At 36.9% G+C, this 9,198-nt stretch overlaps 1 protein-coding gene across 40 annotated transcripts in view; it reads right to left on the reverse strand.

Moving 5' to 3' along the window:
• The window catches only part of Ank2 (ankyrin 2), a 583,460-nt gene that overhangs the window by 173,091 nt on the left and 401,171 nt on the right, over positions 1–9,198 (reverse strand). The gene's annotated exons all lie outside the window — the stretch shown is intronic.

The following is a 9,198-nucleotide window of genomic DNA, read 5'->3' on the forward strand; positions in this document are numbered from 1 at the left end:
AAATGGGTCCTTGGAGGAATATTTTGTCTGTCCATTGTCCAGTAAATGAACTCCATCTGACTCCACTCCACCCTCCACTGAAATTATTCTAATGAATTCATCTCTTATTACCACATGCTCTAGATATTATTCAGCTCTTCGGATTATTTGGCCAACAGTATTTCACAAAGTTGACCATTTCATAGATCCAAAAATAACTTTTTTATTTGGCCTCCATGGCACAAATCTCTCCAGGTTTCCCTCCTACATCTTTGTGCGCTCTTGCCCACTCTCATGTCCCTGAGTGCCCTAAGGTTCAGCTATCAAACACCTTCTATTAGTCATAGATACTCATGAATACTTTGATAATCTCATCCAGTTCTGTGGAGTAAGTATTGTCTATACACTGACTGAACTGAAGTTTCTATCTCTGGTCAAAGCTTCTTTGCTGAACTTTAGACTCATGTGTTCAACTCCCTTATCTTGGACGGATATGATACAGCAAACTTAAAATTTCAAAATTGGCCTGCTCATCACACAGACCTCTCTACCACAGTTCATGAAAATACAATAGCCACTTCTCTCATGGCAACCCCGAACTTCATTCTTCACTTCTTCACTCTCCCTTCTGCCATCATCCTGTGCCGAATCCATCTGTAGAGGGCACAAAGTCCTTGTGCTCACAGATAAACACTAGAGAAACCAGGAAGAGATGTAGAACCTGTTTTCTGACCAGAAGGCTGGGAATGGATGTGGTTAGTAAATGGGTGACCTGTGAGCTATCTGTAATGTCAGGTCAAACCTGGCTCCCCCAGACTGCTATATTTATTTCAGTCAACCTCCCAATACCCTTATCTTGAGCACTGTTTCTCAGTTAATAGAAACATCTTTATGGAAAAGGTCACATGTACTTTGAAAAGAAGTTCAATGTAATTATCTTTTAAGTTTTATTATAAACTTAAGATTGACTTATTATCACCAGGAAGCACTTTTCCAAAATCATGCTGTACTTGAATGTGCCTAAAATAAACTTCCTGTCTCAGACTCCCAAAGTCTGAACCAACACCAGCTACAGAATAGCGTTGAACAGCTTCAATCTTGCCTCATGTGTCCACAGTCTTCATGCCACGGTGTTAGCAGAAACTCCCACAACTGCCAACCAACAGCTCTATCTTTAAATTCTACCTGGAAGACAAGTAGGGCTTGTCACTTCTGTGTGTTGCCCTAGGGCAAAACACCTCATTTGTCTCCTAAAATAATTAAAGCTCTTTTCCTAGGCTGTCCTCCCTCCCTTCTGTCTGGGCACTACTACAGAGCCTTAGTCAAGTCTGTTTCTATCACTTCTTTCTTTAAAATTCTCTAATCACCTCTAATCATTTTATTTAGAATCAAAACCAAAGGTTATTTCCTAAAATAACCTACAAACTCTAACATTGCCTCTCCTCCCCTAACTTTCCCCTATTCTTCTTCTCCCTCATTTTATTTCAGGCAGGCTGACCTCCCTGGTGGTCCTTGGACACATTACTGTGTTCTGTGGAGCTCTCGAATGAAGACTTATAAAATGGACTCTTTGAGAATAGTGCCCAGCTTCATGCTCGGTTCTATTGAGTACTCATCGAACGGCGCGAGAGCCATGACACACTGCTCTGGTCCCATCCTCTCCTCTCTTGGTGTATGTTTCTTTTCCACATCCTTTACTGCTTTTGTATTTCCCTTTTATTTATCTTCTTCTTCTTCTTCTTCTTCTTCTTCTTCTTCTTCTTCTTCTTCTTCTTCTTCTTCTTCTTCTTCTTCTTCTTCTTCTTCTGATATGGGTCTTACTATAGATTTCTAGTTGGCTCTGTATTCACAGATATCCACTTGCCTCTGTCTCCCAAATGCTGAGATTAAAGGCATGCACTACCACGTCCAGCTGACTTTCTTCGTTTCCTTGGTCCACATGGATCAGTTACTCTTCCAGTGCTGTGAAAAAGCACCATGACCAAGACAACTTCAAAAGGAACGCATTTAATTAGGCTTATGGTTCCAGAGGGTTAAAGTCACTATGGTAAAGTGAAGGCATGTTGCCCTGAAGAGCTAAGAGCTCACTTTAACACCCATAAAGAGGAAGTGGAGAGAGGGCACACACCAGGAATGGTGGGAGTCTTTCTCTATCCCACCCCCAACAGCACACTTCCTCCAATAAGGCCAAACTCCTAATTGTTCCCAAACAGTCCTACCTACTGGGGACCACATAGTCACATATTTGACTCTACGGAAGTCATTCTCATTTAGAGCGGAGGCTTGCTTCTCTCTGACCTACCGCATCCTCAGCACCAAAACTTTGTTTGAGTGAACAGATGAACAAGTGCTGTGCCTGACATCAGATTGGAAGAGAAGAATGCTGTGGTTTCAACAGCTGAAGCAAGACTGGAAGACGGGAGGCCGCTGGGAAATCAAGCAATACAGTTTGTGCCCTTGGTCACAGGAAGAGAGGACTCAAGAGAATTCCCAGAATATAAAGTGTCCTGTTCCAATCTAAACCATGCAGACAGTACTTAAGAGCACAGCCACAGAAATAATTTAAATAAGATCACCCCTCGTTTCCAAAAACGGACAAGTCATTACATTTCAAACCTCTTCCTCAGTTCCAGTCGATGCAAACACAGTCGAAACTTTTTAGTACTTTGGGTGAGTACTTAATGAATGTCTGCTAGAATTGCTTACTACTGAGTAAATATCGATGCTGAAATTCAAAAGATTAGGCAGGCCATACTTGTTTCAAACCTGAATTAACATTATCTAATATAAGGCAGGAAGCCTCTGCATCCTGAAATGGAGCATCAGCAATAAACAGGGCCCTGGTTAGTTTTTGTTTAACTTGACACAAGCTAGGGCCGGTTAGAAAGAAGAAATTTCAACTGAGAAAATGCCTCTTTATATTGATTTGTTGGCAAATCTATAGGGCATTACCTTGATGGATGAATGATGGATGAGTAAGGGCCCAGCCCACTGTGGGCAGTGGCTTCTCTGGGCAGATGGGCTTTGATGACATGAGAAGGCAAGCTGAGTGAGTCCTGTGGAGCAAGCCAATAAGCAGCCCTCTTTCATGCTATCTGCTTCACTTCCTACCTCCAAGTTATTCTTGCCCTGACTTCCCTTCATGATATATTATGATCCAGATATACAAGCCACCTTAACCCTTTCCTCACAGAGTTACTTTTGGTCATGGTGTTTAGTCAGCAATAGAAAGCAAACTTTGACAATCATGCTGATAATTTAGCTCTACTGTACAAATATATTTGTGTCTCATTTAACTCCTTATAGAACTGTAGTTTATTCCATGGTTCAATCATTCCATGAGTTCAATTATTTTTATTTCATTTTTATTGCCCTTATTAAGTCCCAGACTAGTATTACTGTTCTTGGCATTTTTAAAGGCCGGTCCAAACCAGATGGATCCAAATGACATTTGTGAGAAAGATTTTAGTTGCAGAAGAACATTTTAGTTGAACACAATCCAGATTGTGGGGCAATAGCAACTATTCCCAAATTACAATTAAGTATAATCTTTCCTCTCTGATGGCTACAGTCATGCCACTTAAGATTCTGTCCTGCCTATAATACTACTGCTTCTGCTAACTGCTTCTGCAAACAGATAGGTTGAGTCAATATGAGATGACTGCATTATTCTCATGTGGATTGTCATGTACAATAATATTCATGGAGTGCTTGTTCTACTATGAATTTCCCAAACATTCCCTCCAGTCACCTACAACTCCAACTTCAAGTTGTTATGATCACTGAGGTTGAATAAATTCAGACACAAGGAAGTAGAGTGCCCAGTGTCCCTTAGCTGGAAACAAATGGATTCTGGCACCCACATTTTTAACATAGCTTCCAAAAATTGTCTGAGTCACACTGAAACATCCTCTAAAGTGAATATTGAATTATCATCTTGTTATAGTAGAAGGTTTGCTGTTCTCAAAAGATTACTATTGCCTTAAAATTATGTCTTAAGATGGGCCTCTCTGCTGGATGGGTGATGTGTCCCTTTGATCCCAGCACACTGGATGCAGAGGTGGGAGGATCTCTGTGAGTTTGAGGCCAGCCTAGTATACAAAATGAGTCTAGGATACCCAGGGCTCTGTTACACAGAGAAGCCCTGTCTTGAAAACAAACAAACAAACAAAAATAAAACAAAACAAGAACAAAAAGATTGTCTGCTTTGGAAGAAAAGAAAACATGGGATTAAACTGATAAGTTTGTGTCTTTATTGCTACAATTTGGTGGCTGTGATTCAAAACCCCAAATGAGGACATTTTAAAAACTGTTGATCCTTGGTGTGATATGTAAGAGGTGCCAAGCAATAGCCCTTTATTTTGAAGTCACTGCAGAAAAACAAATAGATTTGATACATGGTAAAAGTATCTCAACCTTCCTAGGCTTTTATTAATACTTAAACTGGCTATAAATGTTTATGAAAATGTTATTGAGTTTATTTTTACTACCTCGGTATCAGCCTTGTTTATAACACTATTACAAATTCTGACATAATTACTAAATAAATATTTTATAGGAAACATATCTATGAATTTCAGTAATAGAATGAATGTTAAGGTTAATTGTCTTTTTAACAGAGAAAAGCTAGTAAGACTAATAAATTTTAATCTAATCTTTTAAAGAAAACAAGCTAGTGGTCATAATTACAATCACTGGGAAAAGAAAAATGAAAACGTGACATTCTCCTTTAGGGTGTTTTCTTGTGCCAGATTTACTAATTCCCTCCATTCCTTTTAAGGACACTCTCCATCACAAAGCCCAGCCTCTCAGCCCCATATTTCCTTTAAATTATTACAAACTAAGGCATATTTTTTATTAAATTTCCAAGTTCATATGATAACATATAAAACATATTTTACTTTTTGAAAAAAAAAATCCTAATTTGAGTTTTAGGATTCTTTTAGCACCCAAAACAAGTGATATTTTTGGAAAGCACAGCCCAAATTGCCTTTCATTGAGAAATACAACAGGGTACAGAGAGTCCTAGTTCTTATATTGCATGTCATAATGTTCCCAGGAAATCCCAGCTTAGAAGAAAAGCAGAGGAAATTCTCTCTTCTCTTTGTCCCTACACCACAGTATTGAATGTCACATAATTAGAAATAGGTAAAGTTTGGCTTCTATGAATGCTATCTCTATTACCATATGTATCTGGAAATTATTTTCAGTTTTATATTTTATTTGAATTTCAGTAGAAGTCTTGGTAAAAACAGTAGAATTTCTGGTGATGGTTTTCTTTGATTTAGAAATCTCTTTATTACATTAATCAGAGGATGAATAAATATTCATTTTATTAATAATGGTAAGCTATTGATATGGTCCAAACCTCAGGATGAAGGACGCAGTAGTGTATGTATTGTTAAAGGCAACTCAAATATATATACTCAGGATATCCTGTGGCAGATAAAACTTGGACATGATACATAGATGTGGACTCAATTTCTGCATCAATAAACTGAGGCTTACCCTACATCTCACAGGATTTTGTCTCCGCTAAAGATAAGACATCATGTGTAAAAGTCATAGCACAAAACTTTACACATAACTCTTAAATTGATATTACTCACTTTAACTCTGCAATTTCTAATTAATGCACATTTTAATAATAACAATAATAACTGCAACAACACCTGCTTTACAGCTAGTTAAGTCTGAGCGATTTGAGACAATGAATCTCATAGTTTTGTGGAAGTCGATTACAATTTTTTTATTCTTCATTGAATATATTCAGTATGGGAACTGTAGAAAAATCATGTTTTAAGTTTCTTATTTCATAGTTCAAATGTCCTTGCATCCTGGGAAAGAAGCATTGAGCATGCTTTAACCCTGTTTAGAGATTACAGAACTGCCATTTTCTGAACTGAAATAATGTCCCAAAAAGTGATAGAACTTGGCTTTGAGCCTATGGCTTATTATACCATTTATTTTGGCATATTTACCAAAATAAATATCCTTTTGTTTAGGTGAGACATCAGGGAATAGAAGGCTACAGATAAATGCAAGACAGATAAAACCTTTTCAAACCAGCTCAAGAAGGTGTGTTTAGTACCCATCGCTCATGAACAGAGAATTTACTATTGAGAGAGAAATCTCTCCTAAAATGGCACCAAAAAAAGAAATTAATAACCTTTGACTGTCACAAATTACTTTAAGATGACCTAAACTCAATTGGAAATAGGTTAGTTACATTTTATTTAATACTATATTTAACATTAATTATGGAGCGTTTATTTGATATTTATGTAAATGAAGTAACAATCACACTTCCTGTTCATTAATATACTGCCAACATAGAAATGGAATTAGTTTATATTAAAATTGGGGACTTATTTAATTTACTTAATGAAACTAATAGCATGTCAAAGATATAAAGCATTTCAAATTTAAACTCTAAGGCACTTTATTGAGTAAATATGTATGTGAATATATGTACATATGTACATGTATATATATACACATACAGGAGTGAATGTGAGTCCGGATGTAGAAGGTCTGCAGTGGTCCACTATGAAGATGTATATGAGATACTGGCCAGTGCTGACTGATGTGAACAGCTGGCTTGGGGTGGGCACAGGGGTATAGTTCAGAATGGATTCTACCTCTGTGCAGGGATATGGAGATGTCTTGTTCCTTAAGTACTAATCAAGTAGGGCAGGTCACTCTCTTAGCTAAGGGGCCAACCCTTAGGAGGGCAGAACCACCTTGAGCCAGGCTATAGAGACAGGAGGAGACAGGAGGAATAATGATCTTTTTAACAAAATACTGTGCTATTCCTTCCCAAAATTCCCACCCATACAACCTTGGAAGTCTGCCCATTTTTCTGAGTTACTCAAAAAAGTGTAATTTTTCTGCTCTCTGTTTCTCTTTTTCCTAAGGATGTTTGTGCGCTCTCTCTCTCTCTCTCTCTCTCTCTCTCTCTCTCTCTCTCTCTCTCTCTCTCTCTCTCACACTCTCTTCAAATTTCCCCTCCTTGCCTTGGGCTGACCTCCATGCCAGCTTCACTCAGAAGGCATGACCTTTTCTCTTTCCCTGAACAGCTTCCTCCCTGAGGTTTGCTGCTAAACTGGAATAAACTTATCCTGGAGCTTTTGTTTGAGTTTGTTCTTAAGTTATTTTATTAACAAGATGAAGACCCACCAGAGGAGACCTGGATTCCCTAGTAACGTGTGGTAACTCTCCAAATGTTTAGTAACAAAACCTGGAAGAAATGAATAAATAGGAATCTAGGGGGATAATAATTGGGGAGTAATAAACAACCCGATGGCATTTTTGAAAAGTATTTGAGAGTAACCAGCTTCAGGGGCCTAGAGCAAGATTTAACTTTCTCATCTATTATCCCTTTCCATTCAAGTAATTTTTATTAAATATATATATGTATATATTTATATAATACATATAATATATATATATAAATTTATATAATACATATTCCTGATATGTATTATCAGGAAATGCTTGATTATATATAGACATATATAATATATATAAAATGTTATATATATTACATATGTTATCAGGAAATACTTGAGGTAGATATATTTTTTTCCTGATAATACAACATAAGGAAATTTATTTTAAGGCAGTTTTGTATTTTATATTTACTAAAGATGGAAGTAAATTTTATGTACTATTGAAATGGGTAGGTTTGTTTATTTTTACTTGAAACTTAAATCTTGGCCAAATATTTGATGACAGTGATGACAGAGATCTGAAGAGCTGATGGGTATTTTTACTTGTTTGTTTGTTGGTTGGTTGTTTTGTTTGAGACAGGGTTTCTCTGTTTAGACATTAAGTGTCCTGGACTTCACTTTGTAGACTAGGGTGCCCTCAAACTCAAGATATCCACCTGCCTCTGCCTTCAGAGAGCTGGGATGAAAGGCAGGCGCCACCACTGTCACCTGGCTGGTACTTGGATTTTATACTCTCCAATCCCAACAATGCCATTTTACATGATAAATATCAGAAAATAGCAGAAATATGTTTAATATCATTTTTAAAAATCATTGGAAATTCTGTTCCACACCCCAAACTAGAATTCATTTAATGCTTTTTTTTAATGAAACTTAAGTCAGGAATTTAAAAAATTCAAATGCATTATAATTCAAAGACATACTAATTTAGTACTTGCATGTTGAGAGATGATGGTCAGGAATTATTTTTAAAGTTTTTCTTTTTATAATTAAATAATTATATTTCTTTATAATTTTTAAAATTTCCTTATATGTTCAATAATGCTGAATGCTGGGACAGTTCCATAAGCCAAAGAGCTCATACTGTGTGTCTAGACTAAAATGAAGTCCTACTATGTGACGGGGCAAGTGCTGAGAGAAACACCTTGGATTCATTACGATTTGATTTCAGATTAATTTTGGTTACTCCACATTCTGAAAGCTTTTTTTTTTTTCATCAATTTTTGTGACACTCATATTCCATTCTATAACCGCTTCTGGGTCACAAGCCACAGATTAAGAAGTGCAGGAGAGTGACTAAAACTGGGTTAAATACACAGGAGGATGCAGAAGAGCATCCAAGCACTCCTGGATAATTTGAAATCATATAATGAAATTTACCTCCGAGGAACATGACATCACCATAATCATTTGCTTTTCATTATACTATTTGTTGTACACACACACACACACAACACACACACACACACACACCATTTACAAGCTTTAGTGATTACTAGGGTTTCTAGACACTTTAACTTACAGTACAAAAAATGTTTGTCCAAATGGCAAGAGCATATTAATACTCTTGAGGACAAATAATATCAAAAATCAATAATTTTCTCTAATGAACAATCCAAATAATTCATTTAAAATAATATAGTACTTTTACATATTCTCAGAATTAGCCATATTTCTTTAAAGCAGTTAGAAGAAAGAGTCGTGGGGGCTTTGTTAGTGAGTTTGTTTGTTTTCTGGAGACACTATCTTATTCTAACCCAGGCTGGCCTTGACCTCACTTTGTAGCTGAGGATGACCTTGAACTAAGCAACATATTATTCCTAGCCAATCAATATACCAGATGAATCAATATACCAGAACAGGTGGTTCACATCATTTTACAGGAAAATACTGACATTCGTTTTTTCCTATTCTTCACCAGCAAAAGTACTTCTAGTTCTGGGACAGGCGGGAGCCACAGAGCTGCTGAGGCAGCACCCTTTTGGGG

The sequence above is a fragment of the Mus caroli genome, chromosome 3 (genome assembly GCF_900094665.2).
Source record: "Mus caroli chromosome 3, CAROLI_EIJ_v1.1, whole genome shotgun sequence".
NCBI classification, from domain to species: Eukaryota; Metazoa; Chordata; class Mammalia; order Rodentia; family Muridae; genus Mus; species Mus caroli.